Here is a 15,176-nt window from a genome sequence, read left to right as displayed (position 1 = left end):
ATTGCTGTGAGGTTTCCCCACCTTTTCTATCTCTGACATCCTCCAGTTAGCATTTCCCAATGCCCTAACGCTTCTCCTCCTGCCCGAGCCTGTGTTACCCTCCCAGCTGCCTGGGAACGACCCTATTCTGCAAGCTACCACATGTGAAAGGGCCGGTGTTTTGCTAGGATGTTTTGAAATGATGAAACTGATCTGTCCCCCAAGGAGACTGACTCAGCAAAGATCATTACAAACACTCCACATCTTAGGATCGTGGGAAAGGGAAATTAGAGCAGGGATTAGTCTGGAAGATCCCACTTTTCAGTATTACACAGTGGTGCTAAGATATTTTGGAGAAGCCATTAGAAAAATAGAAAATCTTCCTTAAATTTAAATGTGCATGCTGTATAAAAATACTTAAGTCTGAACAGACATGAAAGCTTAGCAACTTCAAAGTATGATACAAGCTCTGTATAATTAATCTGAACCCACACCCAGATAGAGAAGTCAGTATTACCAATCCCCATACATTTTCAAATGGAGCAACTTAGCCACAGTAAGGTTTTAAAAATTGTCCACAGAGAGCCAGCATGAATTAGCAGGTGTGGCTTAACAAGAACCAGCAGCAGACAAAAGATAATGGAGAGGAAAAAAAAGAGGCAGGGAGATACATGCAGAAAAAAGTCATTCTGAAATCTTAACCGTTCTCTGGAAGGGAATATAAGACCAGTTTTTAAATGACTACAAGACCAGTTTTTTTCAGAGGATATTCTACCTTGAAATTATTACAGATAATATACAAACAGACCAAACTGGGCCAGGGTTTTCTAGAAAACAAAGTTTCTTGCTTGAAAATTCTATCAGTCTTTGAAGTAAAAGTATGTGTTTATTATTGCAAGAGGAATATGCTAGAATAATTAATGATGATTATGAAAGAAGTTAATTTTATATGAAAATTATTAAGACCTTTTCAATAATTAATAGGGAAATAGATGGACAGTTAATATAACTATTAAGAGTGCATTTGCTAGACAGTTGTAGGAAGACCATAGATTTTTATTGAGTCAATAAATGTAAATCTTTATGAAAATAATAATACAAGTCAGAATAATAGAGATTAGATTATATCATAATTTTAGTACTTGTGCAATTATTTGTATACTGATACAAAACATTAAATAAAATAATCTTTAAGAACTCTAAAAAAACCATTTCTTGCTTGAGAACACCCTATAGTAGCCCATATTGCCTTTCATGAGACTTTCCTTCTTCTTCCAAAACACTGTCTTTTTCTCATTGTTCTCCTTACAGTTCTGTACCTGAGAACTTATAAGCCCGTGGCTAAGAGCAAAACTAAGAATCAGATAAAAGTGAGTTCAAAAGCTGGTTCCACTGCTTACTAGCCATGTTGAAGGTGGGAAAATTCTTAACTTTCTAAAACTGCTTCTTCGTCCGTAAAATGGGAAGGTAAAGGTAGCTACCTCTTAGGATTGCAGCAACATAAACTCATAAAGTGTTTAATATGCTACCTGGCATGTTCTCAATAAATGGTAATAATCACCATGATTCTCCCTGAAAGCAAGAAATTCCAGCTTCTCCAGAAAATCAATGCCAGCAGCCAAAACATAAACCGAGAGATCTGAAGGGTCAGTCTGTAAGAGTTTGTTTCTCTCTCCCACGTTTAGAACTAACTGAGTTATAGATACAGAGATCAGACAGATGGAGATCAGAACATCAAGTGCATGACTGACAGAAGTGGGAAGAGTTGGACATGGCTTTGATGTGTGGCCACAGGAGGCTTGTGTGGCTTTACCTCCGACACAGCACAGCTGGACCACCACAGGCCTTACCTCAAGGGTAAACTCCTTAAGACAAGGCAGAGAGCAGCATAGGCAGGAAGTTCTTTAAAAGAGAAAGGAAGGAGCTGTACAGAGTGTGCTCAGTTTTTCCTCTGGGGGTGGGGAGAGGCCAGGAGTATAACTCTAGCTGAAGTTCCTCCACAAGGAAAAATAAACAATTGGGAGAATGTTCTCACTGTACCCTATTCCCAACAAGAAAGTCTTTCCTTATTGAGGTTGCTCTCCAAAAACCCTTCAAGTCCCCTCATCCTCCAAGCCAGCCTTCCTCAGTACCTTTCTCCATTTTTTTGCCTCTTCTCCCCAGAGTGTGATTCTCTGAGTTTGCTCCCAGGTTCAGACCTGCACTCCAAACTCTGCCCCCTGCATTCTGTACCGACCCAGTAATCACACACAAAGATGTTCATGTTCAAAGCCTTTCATTTTCCTAGTTCTTTGTTTAGTACACAATCCTTCCTCATCACAACAAAACCCAATTTAGAAGAATATAATGACAGTAAGAATATATCAAAAGGGAATTGAGAAAAATATAGTATTCAATCTTTATTGAACACCCAATATATACATATGGGAATATGGTGGTGAATAAGACAAGGTCCCGGCTCCTTCCCGTGGAGCTTCCACTTGGTGTGAGAGAAACAGGGCAAACTGCCCAAAGAGGTCCATCTCTGCATACGTGGAGGAAAACACTCAAGATCTGAGTTCTTGCCCGGGCCCTGCCATTAACTGACTATGTGACAAAGTTTTCCATCATATGAGGGGATAGTATTAGAAATACAGGGCATTGACTGAAGTTCTCAAAGATTTCCCTCACCCTTGGGTCTTCCCAAGGAGATCCTCTCCTGGATGACAGTGAAATCAAATGCAGACCTATCTCACTTGGCAGCTGTCCTAGGCAGACACTGTTGGGAAACTTAAAAGAATATACAAGTCAAATACTGCTTCCTTTCATTTTTTTATTGAAGTACAGTTGATTTATAATATTATATTAGTTTCAGGTATACAGCATAGTGATTTGGTATTTTGGCAAATTATACTCCATTATAGGTTATTACAAGATAATGGCTATAATTCCCTGTGCTGTACAGTATATCCTTGTTGCTTATCTATTTTATACATAGTAGTTTGTATTTGTTAATCTCATACCCCTAATTTGCCCCTCCCCCTTTCCCTCTCCCCTTTGGTAACCACAAGTTTGTTTTCTATATGGTTCTGTTTCTGTTTTGCATAGACACTCATTTGTGTTATTTTTTAGATTCCACATATAAGTGATAGCATATAGTATTTGTCTTTCTCTGTCTGACTTATTGCACTAAGCATAATATTCCTAGGCCCATCCACATTGCTGCAAATGGCTCTTACTTTATTTTTAGACAAGAACCTTTTAAGCTCAGTGATCCTTTTCCTGAAGCCAATGCAGATATGAAGAAGCAAATTGGGAAAGATCATAGATGCAGCCACAGGGGCAAGAAGTGACGGACCAAAGTAGATCTGCCTCATTCTAATATTCCTGAAAACCTACCATAATGGATGGGAAACAAAAGGTATTTATGCCCATGCCTCATATTCCAGAGATATGTTTAAATTACGTTCAGTAGGGTCTGAGATATTTTGATATATTAGGAAGCTTTCTACTCAAAAGAATTAAGACTGGAAATGTTTGGTGCTTGAAGAAATAAATTTCTCTCTTCTCAAAAAGTAACCCCTATTCCTTTATGTGCGATTTACCCAGTGATGATGGATAAATGCATTTTGTAATCTATTTCTTTCCAAGCAGTTGCAAGCTCAGATTCTTTAGGGATCAAAAAATGTGTAAAGTAGCCATATGAATTCAACCTCAAAACACAGTCAAGATTCAAACTCAAACCGTTCGAAGATTGTGACTCATCTTAATCAATGTTTAGGGAGAGAGAAAGGTACCTCTTGAACTTAAAAGTAAGGTCACCCTCTGAAAGCGATCCGAGTAAGAATCAATACATACTGGATGAGAAGAGCCATCAGTAGAAAACTGGTCTGTGTTAAGTATACGGCTGAGAAGAATCACTACTTCCAGCGTTAGTCAAGTTTTCTACAGCAAGTCTCAAAGAGATAGCGCTGATGGAAATGAAAAAGGAAATGTAATTGCTGGATTGCCTTTCCAACAGCCATTCCTTTCCCTTCTTCACCATTGTCAGAACCTACCTCCCATTATAGGGTGTGAAAATGCCTTTCCCGGCCTCTCTTGTAGCTAAAGAAGGTGATGCTGTTCTAGCCAAGAAGACATGAGGGGAAAACTGCTGAGAGTCTTCTGGGAAAAGTTTTCTCTGTGATAATCATCACCATCATCACCATCATAACCATCATCATCATCATCATCATCATCATCAACACCAGAAGAAAGCTTCTCTCTTGCCTGGGCCCACAGACTAAGGAAAAAGCTGGAAATTCTTCAAAGTGAGTGTGCAGAAGTCAGTGTAACTTGTACTTCAGAAGGGTTGATATTACAAATCCATGTTTACTCTTGGAGAATGCTTTGCAGATCAAAGGGTTGTATCTGTCTCTTCAGACACTCTCCAAATCAAACTCTGTATTAAATAAGAAAAAATTAAAATTCTGACAGAAGACTGTCACATTCAGAAAAGAGCTGACAGTGAATAGCTTGCTCTAGGACATCAAAGTTCCCCCAGAAAGGCCTAGAACAATTTTTATGGAGATGCTCCAGCACAATTAGATATCCTGTTTACAGCAAATATGATAGATTTTGCAAATACAGTTGGTGATCTCTGTCAAAGTATTAGTATATAGTAAATATACTAATTAAAATAAATATAGTAAAATTTTAACCCTTTCTTCAGCTTTTTCCACATAAAATGGGACATCAAGGGACTTCCTTGGCAGTCCAGTGGTTAAGACTCCGTGCTTCCGCTGCAGGGGGCGTGGGTTCGATCCCTAGCTGGGGAACTAAGATCCCACATGCCGCGCGGTGAGGCCAAAAAATAAAAGAGTAAAAAGTTTTTTAAAAAGGTTTTTAAAAAAGGGACACCAAGAGACCACTACTATCATATTAGTCACCTCCCACGTGCCCCTTCAGATCCCCTCAGCCTTGCCTTCCTCTGTGACCTCTGACCTCTTGTTCCAGCTCAGTCAACATCATGGCAGCCAACTCTGTGTAAATTCAACCAACTCCACTTGGGCACACCCATAGCACCCCACTACACTCATATCTCTCAGGCTTTCCTGTCGATGCTGAGGTGTGATACCCGACAGAACACATTCAGTGCCTACACATATATACACAATCAGGAAGTACAGGGGAATTAAGAACCAGTGGAGAAAACTTGAGGCCAAAGGGAGCCAGGAACCAATAAATAATTCTCCCTTTCTTGCCTGGAATCAGTCACTTTTTTTTAATTTATTAAACTATAGTTGATTTACAATATTGTGTTAGTTTCAGGTGTACAACTTCAGATGCTTTTCCATTATAGGTTGTTACAAGATATTGAATATAGTCCCATGTACTATACAGTAGATCCTTGTTGTTTATTTTATATACAGGGGTGTGTATCTGCTAATCCCATACTCCTAATTTATCCCCCCCTTCCCCTTTCCCCTTTGGTAACCGTAAGTTTGTTTTCTCTGTCCGTGAGTCTGTTTCTGCTTTGTAAATAAGTTGATTTGTATTATTTTTTAGATTCCACATATAAATGATATCATGTGATACTTGTCTTTCTCTGCCTGACTATTTCACTTAGGATGATAATCTCTAGGTCCGTCCATGTTGTTGTAAATTACAATATTTTGTTGTTTCTGTGGCTGAGTAATATTCCATTGTATATATAGACCACATCTTCTCTATCCATTCATCTGTTAATGGACACAGGTTGCTCTGGAATCAATCGCTCTTAATAAACACTCTCAAGTTGTACTTCCCTCCTTCCCTGCCTCACCCCCCTTTCCCTCATTGCTGTTCTCTGGGAATTGTGCTCCAAAAGAAAGTAGTAGCACATAATCCTTGGCCTCAGGCTCTGCTTTCTAAGCAACACAGGCTTAGACTCTATTCACTTTCCATTTCCGTGAAACAAATTACCACAAATGCAGTGGCTTAGAAACAATACCTATTTATCAGGTTACAGTTCTGTAGGTCAGAAGTTTACCATGGTGTGGCTGGGTTTATTACTCGGGTTCTCAAAAGAGTGAAATCAAGGTATAGCCCAAGTTACAGTCTCATCAGGAGCTTGGAGTTCGCTTCCAGTCCTACCTGGTTGCAGAAGAATTTGGTTCCTCACAGTTCTAAGACTGAGGTTCCCCTTTCTTTTCTGGCTGTAGGTGAGGGGCTGTTCTCAGCACCTAGAGGGCACCCGCATTCCTTGCCACTCAGTTCCCTCCATCTTCAAAGCCAACAGCAACAAGTCAGATCATTCTTGTGCTTCAAATCTCTCTGACCTCTGTTTCTGATCTTTAAACCCAGATTTAAATGGCTCATGTGATTAGGTCAGTTTTACCTAGACAATCCTCCTATTTTAAGGTCAAATGATTTGGGACCTACATCTGCAAAATCCCTCTGGCCATATGATGTACCATAGTCACAGATTCCACCCTCCCCCAAAGGGATGTGGATTATACAAAGACAAGGGTCACTGGGGATCATCTTAGAATTCTGCCCATCACAGAGACAGTTGGCACCAAAACTGGCCCTAGAAAGCAGACACTCAGGATGACATTTTGGTGCTAGATTACTCACTAATCTGAAAGAAATAGGGTTCAAATTATTGAACCCTATTATTCAAATAGGGTGGTAAATGGAGTGGAAATTCTGGCATGCAATGGCATCACAAGTACTAAGGCTTTCCGCAGAATTTAATTGATATTAGATGGAGATGGAAGGTGAGGCAATGGATATGCAGTTGCCATGGTGCTTGAAAAGCATGGGAGCAACTGCGACTATAAAATGTGTGGATTGGCCTTACTGCTATTAGCAGAATTGGAAGCCTTGAAAAAAGAAAATAATAGACTCAGATCGACCAGCTGCCAATTCAAAGCCTGCTTTGAAATCTAGAGAGCCTCTGGGGTAACTTTTAAGAATATTCTCATCTCCTGTCACTGAAAGGCAGAGCTGCTAGAGAGACAAGTCCGATGCCTCATTCCTAGTGGTAGGAGGGGTGAGGTAAGACCTCTTCTTTCTTATTTTAGAGGGATGTCCTGGAAAGCTCTAGACCACTGGATACCTAAAAACTTTGCCAATGTGGCAAGTCCCTGAATCTTCAGGGGATTTCTCTCTCTCTCTGCTATGCATGATTCTACTAGGGCATATACGGTACCTTCTACTTCCTGCTCACCAGATCCATTTAGCAAGATGCTATGTGGTGATCTGATGATTGTCCACAAGATTGAAATCCCTGTGGTAGAAAGCAGGAGCATTTACTTAGTCCTGGGGCAGGAGCATGAATGTTTACTGCTGCCCTTCTCATGTGAAGGTGAACTACTTTTGATCCCCCCTTTTAGTGGAGACTGAGAAGTACAAGTTCACCAGATCAACAGCCCTCCATGGTCCAATTCCCTCAAGATTTACCCCCTCACATATGCCCCTAGTTCCTGCTCAGATGTATTAATCAGCTCCAGCAATTTCTCCAGTGCATAAGCTACTTTCTCCTGGAGCAAAGACTGCACTTCCCTGTTTGAGCTATTCTGATACCTGACCCTCATTACTGGTCTGCCGGGGTAGATTTTGGTGAGAATAGAGGCACCTGCCTTGGGTAAGCTAAATGCATAGTCTCCAAGCAAGCGAAGGCTCCTCTCTTTACCAAGGAGAATAAGGGTTTTTTTTTGCCAACCCAGAAGTTTAAGAGGATTTGGAAGATTCAAGATTCTCAGGCTTGTTCACTCTAGTATCCCTTTTTTCCTATCAGGATCCTGACCTTGACCTAGGAGACTTGCCAAAGCCACACATTCAGTCTCCTTTGAAAGTCTACCTCCCTTACACTTAAATCCTGGTCCTAATTTTCAGCACAGTATTCCCCATAACCACAGGAGACAAAGGTCTCCTTAAATTGTGCCAAGGAGGCCTTCCACCTTGAGTTAACAGTTGGCTGAACGAGGCTTGTTTTATCCTTTTCTCAAGGCCTCCAAAGCAATCCATAAAATCTCCACAGTTTTTATAGTTCACATTTCCCCTGTGCCATTCAAGTGCATAACAACTATATAACTTAGTGCTTTCTCTTCCACTGGTACCTCATCCTAGGTCACCGTGGAGTCTTAGTAATTATGGTGCTATTACACGCCAGGGTTAATCACCATCCATCTACTACCAACAATAGGGTTCTTCTTGCCAACTAACTGGCAAGTGACCCAGCTCTAAAATCCCACAAGGGCCTGCTTTCTGGTGCCATTTCTGACACCAGCTATCTTATCCCAGGTTCCCCTGAGAGTTGAACCCCGAACAAGGTCTGTGTGCAGGGAGTTATTTGTTAGCATTTTTGTGCCCCCAAAGAAGCAGTTCTGACATCTGATTAAATACAGCTAATTGAACCTGTGTATTTTACTCCTCTCCCTGCCAAAATCTCACCAAAGGAAAGTAAAAGAATAGAAAAGGCCCCTAGGAACAAAGAAAATGAGTGAGAAAATGAAAGCAGACAGAGGTGAACACGAACATTGGAAGCTAGAATACAAATGGATAAGTAGTCATTGATTTAGCAGAGTGAAAAAAACTGAAATCTAAACTTTCAAGAGAGCAGCGAGGGAGTCCATGATAAGCTTCCCTGATGGCCTTAGAAATTGAAGACACCAGGAAATGTTGAAGGCAAGCAGAGAGGTAGGGCAGAGAACATGATCACCATATAAGTCTGTATAAGAAAGATTTAGAACACCTGATACCCTCTCGGCCATCATTTCCCTCCTCCCTGTGCAGCCAAAAATCACTTTTTCCCTACTCAGATAAAAGATTGTTGTTTACTTTCTGGAGAGGTTGAACCAGACAGATTCCAAGGGTAGAAATTGATTGAATACCCAATGTGCTTAAACATTGAGGAGAAACTTTCATTGCTGTGAGCAAGTTTCTGGTTGAATCACTGATAGGTCATGTCAAGAGAAGACTTGGAGACTGAAGCATTTAGAAAAAGAAAGAAAACTTTACCAGCAAAGATTACAGGGAAGTCAGACCCATAAGGACTTGCTCACAAAGTTTAAGACACAAGTTTTTGTGTCAACATTTTTTTTTAAATTTTTATTGGAGTACAGTTGATTTACAATGTTGTGTTAGTTTCAGGTGTACAGTAACGTGGTTCAGTTATACATATACATATATCAATTCTTTTTCAGATTCGTTTCCCATATAGGTTATTACAGAATATTGAGTAGATTTCCCTGCTATACAGTAGGTCCTATTGTCTATTTTTTAAATTTTTATTTTATATTGGAGCATAGTTGATTAACAATGTTGTGTTGGTTCAGGTATACAGCAAAATGATTCAGTTATACATATACATGTATCTGTTCTTTTTCAAATTCTTTTCCCATTTAGGTTATTACAGAATATTGAGCAGTGTTCCCTGTGCTATACAGTAGGTCCTTGTTGGTTATCTATTTTATTTTTTTAACATCTTTATTGGAGTATAATTGCTTTACAGCGGTGTATTAGTTTCTGCTGTATAACAAAGTGAATCAGCTATACATATATATATACATATATCCCCATATCTCCTCCCTCTTGCATCTCCCTTGCACCCTCCCTATCCCACCCCTCTAGGTGGACACAAAGCACCGAGCTGATCTCCCTGTGCTATGTGGCTGCTTCCCACTAGCTATCTATTTTACATTTGGTGGAGAACACAAGTTTTTAAAGGGAAAATCCCCACAAACTTATCAAGCTACGAAGTTTACATTAATCTGTTCATGATGGAAAAAATAATTTTCTCACATCATTATCTCATTCGCAAAGGTCATGGCTTATCTTTAGACATCCATATAGTAAAACTCAGGGACAAAATTGTTTTTGTTAGGGAGTCCGGGTTTACAAGAAATATTCAAGGTTATATTATTTGGGGGACCAGAACCAGATACACCCTGTTGTTTTTGGAATGTCTCTGGATGAAAAGTTCTTAGTCTTATTGCAATCAAGGCAAAAAAGTCATTTTTTGTTTCAACAGTACAATAGAAAACTTTGCAAACAAACAACAACAAAATGTGAGGCAATCACTAACTTCAGGGAAAACAAAAAGTCATATGTGCTAGATTTTTTTCTGCTCTCTCTCTGTCTTGGATTCAGGTAGCTGACCTCTGTAGACTGCAGGACCCAGGCTTGGGTCCTTTACGGTTAAGTGTCCTTTTTCCTCACACAGTCAGGTACCACCATCTGACCTCTACCTTTCTGGAATGCCATCATCCCCATTGATATTATTTGTCCTCTGGCTTCTGGTTGGATTCAACCAGTGAGATGTCTCCCACTGTTATCAGTGTTTACACAAGAAATAAGAGGGCAGGAGAGGGTGAAATATTGATTCCACCCTTACCCCAACCCTCACCTCCAGGCTGTGGCATTTGGGCAGCAGCTCTGTTCCTTGTCTAAGGAACATAGGAGACCAAGGTCTCATGACTTCTCCACACCTGTGGCTCTCTATAGGTCCCATGCGCATATTGGGGTGGAATGGGTGGTAAGAAACCATCAATAAGTCTTCATTTTCATAGTAGGAAGTCTATAGATAAGATCTAAAGCTGGAAAAAGTAATAACAGTATTATTCAGAAATACATAAATAAATACCAGAAAATTGGTAGCTTCTTTATCTATTTTTGAAGGTGTTTGAAAGTTTTTACTTCTTAGAAAAGGGAATTAGGAGATGAGGAGAGATGGAATTCAGTAATATTACGGTACTTTTAAAACTATGTACATGTACTTACCTTTTAAAAAAATAAAAATTCAGTTTTAAATAAAGACTTCCTAAATACCTCCTCACAAAATGTCAATGCTGAGTTCCCCTTTTTGACTTTTTGACCAACAGAAGAGGGGAAAATACCCAGGTATACTCTAGAGTCTGTTCAGACTTAGAAACAGGGCCCCACTTGCAATGGCCCCATTTCAGGATCATTGCCCAAGGCCTTGGCAACTGTGCTTAGCCAGCTGAATGCTTTAACTCAGCATGGAATTCCAGTTGCCTCCAAATGTTTGTTCATCTTTGAGAGACCCCAGTATATATGAAACTAAATCCACAAGGCAATCTTTTTCCTCAAACATTAGTACTTTGTTACAAGAAGATATTAATATACCACATTTGAACTTAATTTAGGGTGATCATCCCAACATTTTGAGAAAGGTAAACATTAATTTAACTTGATCTGGGAAGTTATTAAAGGAAAATTAACCTACAAACATAAAGCCACTGTAAGCTCTTTAAAGGCAGTGTGTCTTGAACTGTTCTCTGAATATTCAGCCAAAAACTTGAATCTACAATGAAGTCTTACCTTACCTTGTGGTTAGGTTCAAATGTTAACACATACAGAGAAAAGCACATGTAGGCAAATTCCCCTTGACAATCCCTTAGGAAGGCTCCATGTTGAACACCATTACATTCTCTCAGTAAATTCTACAGAGACAGTGTTTACTCCATTGCTACAACAGATTGTTGTCTTTTGAGTTGAGCACCAGATGAAATTATGAACTAGCATTTAGGATTTTAAAAGTTAAGTATCTTCAGCAATAGAATCACGTTCAGTTTGGTGAGGTTTTCACTCTATGCAAAGACCTTGGGTATTGATCAGAGCTCAGCTCACATTCAGTCAGGGACATACGCTCACTGAGTGGAATGGTGGGTGGACCCTCACACACTGATCAAAAAATATTTCTCTTTCTTTGCAGAGTATGTAATTTACACAATTAAATGCATATATAACACAAAATACATGTAATTTGGAATTAAATCAGGAGCAATCTAAATAGGTACGGTGAGAATACATTTTCACAGTACAAGAGTCCAGATGTGCAGGGATATAATTTTCTCTGTCTACGGCTGAAATTAAATTTAGCTCTCATGATCCCATCTCCTTGGAAAGCAGAACACTTAGTTGTGCCAATTCTAGAGACTTGAGTCATTTCCATCTTAAAATGTAGTCTCTTAAGATTCTCTTCCTTTCCTTTTCCTTTCTCCTCTTCTTCCCAGAATAATCTAAGTTCTGGGGGGGATTACATATCATTTTAGCATCAGAGGAAGGACATTGGTCCATGTGTCATGTCTGTCCTCACTGGCCTTCCTGAAGTGTAGCTTGTTTCACCAAGTCTTGGGCCATAGCATCTGTTTCCACTGTGATCATGGCCAAAGTCAGGCTGGAGTAATCTCTGGCACTTTGGTGCTCCAGGACAGCCTGGGGACATGGAGGTCTCTCTCACACCAGCTGTCAATGACACTGCAGATCCTCTACCACTTAGCCACATCTTTCGTCCCATCCCTTTGCTGGACTGTTCTCCCATGACCTCTACTCTGGGTCCCCTTGTTCCACACCATTGTGACTCTCTGATAGACACACCCACCCTCAGTTATGAACCTCATTCAGGATCCCACTAAGACTTGAAAAATTATCAACAGATCTGTTCCAGCCCCATGGACTGAAGGATATAGACAGGGAAAGGATAAGCAAACCAACTTTTTCACATCCTCTCCTCCTAAACATACTGCACTTCCTTTTCTTCCCTATTGTGACCCAAAGATTGGTCTAGGGCACACTTCCCAGAGCTCTAGATGGATTGAGGAATCCCTAGACTTGTCTGAGATTTTCATCCACATTCAACCAGAATTTTTACCTTGAGAGAGAGGGTGTAAAGTCAAAGCCCCACACTAACAACTCAGCTCTAATATTCCTCTTCAAATGTTCTGAGCTCCTCCATCTTGACCAAAAAGGGGTCTTATCTTCTCTCTGTCCGGCATCTGATATCATTATGCATGCTTCCTTATATCCTGTGTAAATGGTATGCCCTAAATAAAAATAGACTTTTCTTCCCCCAAATCCTGGACCTTGCAAACCAAAAGCTCTTTAGTTCTCAGGCTATCATCTCTGCTATAGATTTGTCATTAAATTTGGAGAGTTTTCAGAGGTTTCATCAAGTATTCTTTCTGCTCCTTTCTCTCTCCTCTCCTTCTGGGATTTCCATTATAAATATGTATACTTGATGATGTCCCACAGGGTTCTGAGGCTCTGATCATTTTCTTCATTCTTTTTTTTCTTTCTGTTCCTCAAACTGGATAGTTCAATTGACATATCTCCAAGTTTGAGGATTCTTTTCTTCTAGCTGCTCAAATCTGTTGTTGAGTCCCTCTACTGAATTTTTCATTTCAGTTATTATACTTTTAAAATCCAGAACTTCTATTTCATTCTTTATAATCTCTATCTCTGTATTGATATTTTCTGCTTGGTGAAATGTCATTCTCCTACTTTCCTTTAGTTCTTTAGATTTGATTCTCAGTAGTTCTCTGAACAAATTTAAAATAGCTGACTTAAAGTTTTTCTCAAGTAAGTCCAATGTCTGAGCTTTTTCAGAGGTAGTTTCTATTGATTTTTTTGCTCTATATGTGGATAATATGGGTTTTTTTCTTTGAAAGTCTAGAATTTTTGCTGAAAACTGGACATTTAAAATAATATAATGTGGCAACTCTAGAAACCAAATGCTGCCCCCTGCTCAGGGTCTCTGTTGTTTATTTAGTGACTTTTCTGAATGAATGTTGAAAGTCTATATTATTTTCATGTGTAGTTACTGAAGTCTCTGCTCATTTATCTTAGTGGTCAGCTAGTGATTAGATATCTGAAAACTTAAATACCTAGAACCAATAAGTTTCCTAGGCTTTGGTGAAGGGTTCTGTATGCGTTGGGGCATGCCTTCCATATTTAGCCAGGAAGTTGACAATTTTGCCTTAGCTTTTACTTTCTGTAGAGCCTCAAGGTCAGTCAGTGGTGAGAGCTTAAGACTTTCTCAGGTCTTTCCTGAACATACACACAGGTCTTGGCATGCACAGAGCCCTACACATGCACATGGCCTTCTAAATTCCCAGGAGTATGTCAGAGATTTTCAAAGCCCCTGTAGCCATCTCACTCCTCAGTTTTTCCTTTAAAGCTTTTCAGTTATCCACTGCCTCAGGCAGCCACAAAGTTAAATAAGTGCCTCTAAATTTTTTCAACAAACACCTCATTCCAACTTATGGTTACCAGGGGGATGGATGGGGGGAAGGGATAGTTAGGGAGTTTGGGATTGACAGGTACACACTGCTATATATTCTTTTTATTTATTTATTTATTTATTTTAACATCTTTATTGGAGTGTAATTGCTTTACAATGGTGTATTAGCTTCTGCTGTATAACAAAGTGAATCAGCTATACATATACATATATCCCCATATCTCCTCCCTCTTGTGTCTCCTTCCCACCCTCCTTATCCCACCCCTCTAGGTGGACACAAAGCACCAAGGTGATCTTCCTGTGCTATGCAGCTGCTTCCCACTATCTATTTTACATTTGGTAGTGTATATATGTCCATGCCACTCTCTCACTTCGTCCCAGCTTACCCTTCGCCCTCCCTGTGTCCTCAAGTCCATTCTCTATGTCCTGCCCCTAGGTTCTTCAGAACCTTTTTGTTTGTTTGTTTGTTTTTAGATTCCATATATATGTGTTAGCATACGGTATTTGTTTTTGTCTTCCTGACTTACTTCACTCTGTATGACAGACTCTAGGTCCATCCACCTCACTACAAATAACTCAATTTTGCTTCTTTTTATGGCTGAGTAATATTCCATTGTATATATGTGCCACATCTTCTTTATCCATTCATCTGTCGATGGACACTTAGGTTGCTTCCATGTCCTCGCTATTGTAAACACACTGCTATATTTAAAATGGATAACCAACAATGACCTACCGCATAGCACAGGGAACTCTGATCAATGTTATGTGGCAGCCTGAATGGGAGGGGAGTTTGGGGGAGAATGGATACCTATATATGTATGGCTGAGTCACTTTGCTGTGCACCTGAAACTATCACAACCTTGTTAATCAGCTATACTCCAATATAAAATAAAAAGGTTTTTTAAAAAATGGAAAAAAAAAAAACCACCTCATTCCAGGGGAAAGGACATTTTGCAGAGGCAGTGAACAAGTTCCAAGTTAAATTTAAATAAAGATAGCCTTGAAATGAGTCTTACAGAGAGCCATCATACAGGTCAAATAATGACAGTTCTCTGGGAATGAGCCTTTAAAGGAACTGCAACCCCATTCTGCCTTCTTCAGTGGCTACCACACTGCTGGTTTTCCTCTTGATTGCAGGCCCTTGGTTTTCAGGCTACCATGGAGCTGGACAGTGGGACATGCTAAAATGCCACAAAGCTCACTATTT

The sequence above is a fragment of the Tursiops truncatus genome, chromosome 12 (genome assembly GCF_011762595.2).
Source record: "Tursiops truncatus isolate mTurTru1 chromosome 12, mTurTru1.mat.Y, whole genome shotgun sequence".
Lineage (NCBI taxonomy): Eukaryota > Metazoa > Chordata > Mammalia > Artiodactyla > Delphinidae > Tursiops > Tursiops truncatus.
Note: the sequence above shows the minus strand (reverse complement) of the source record.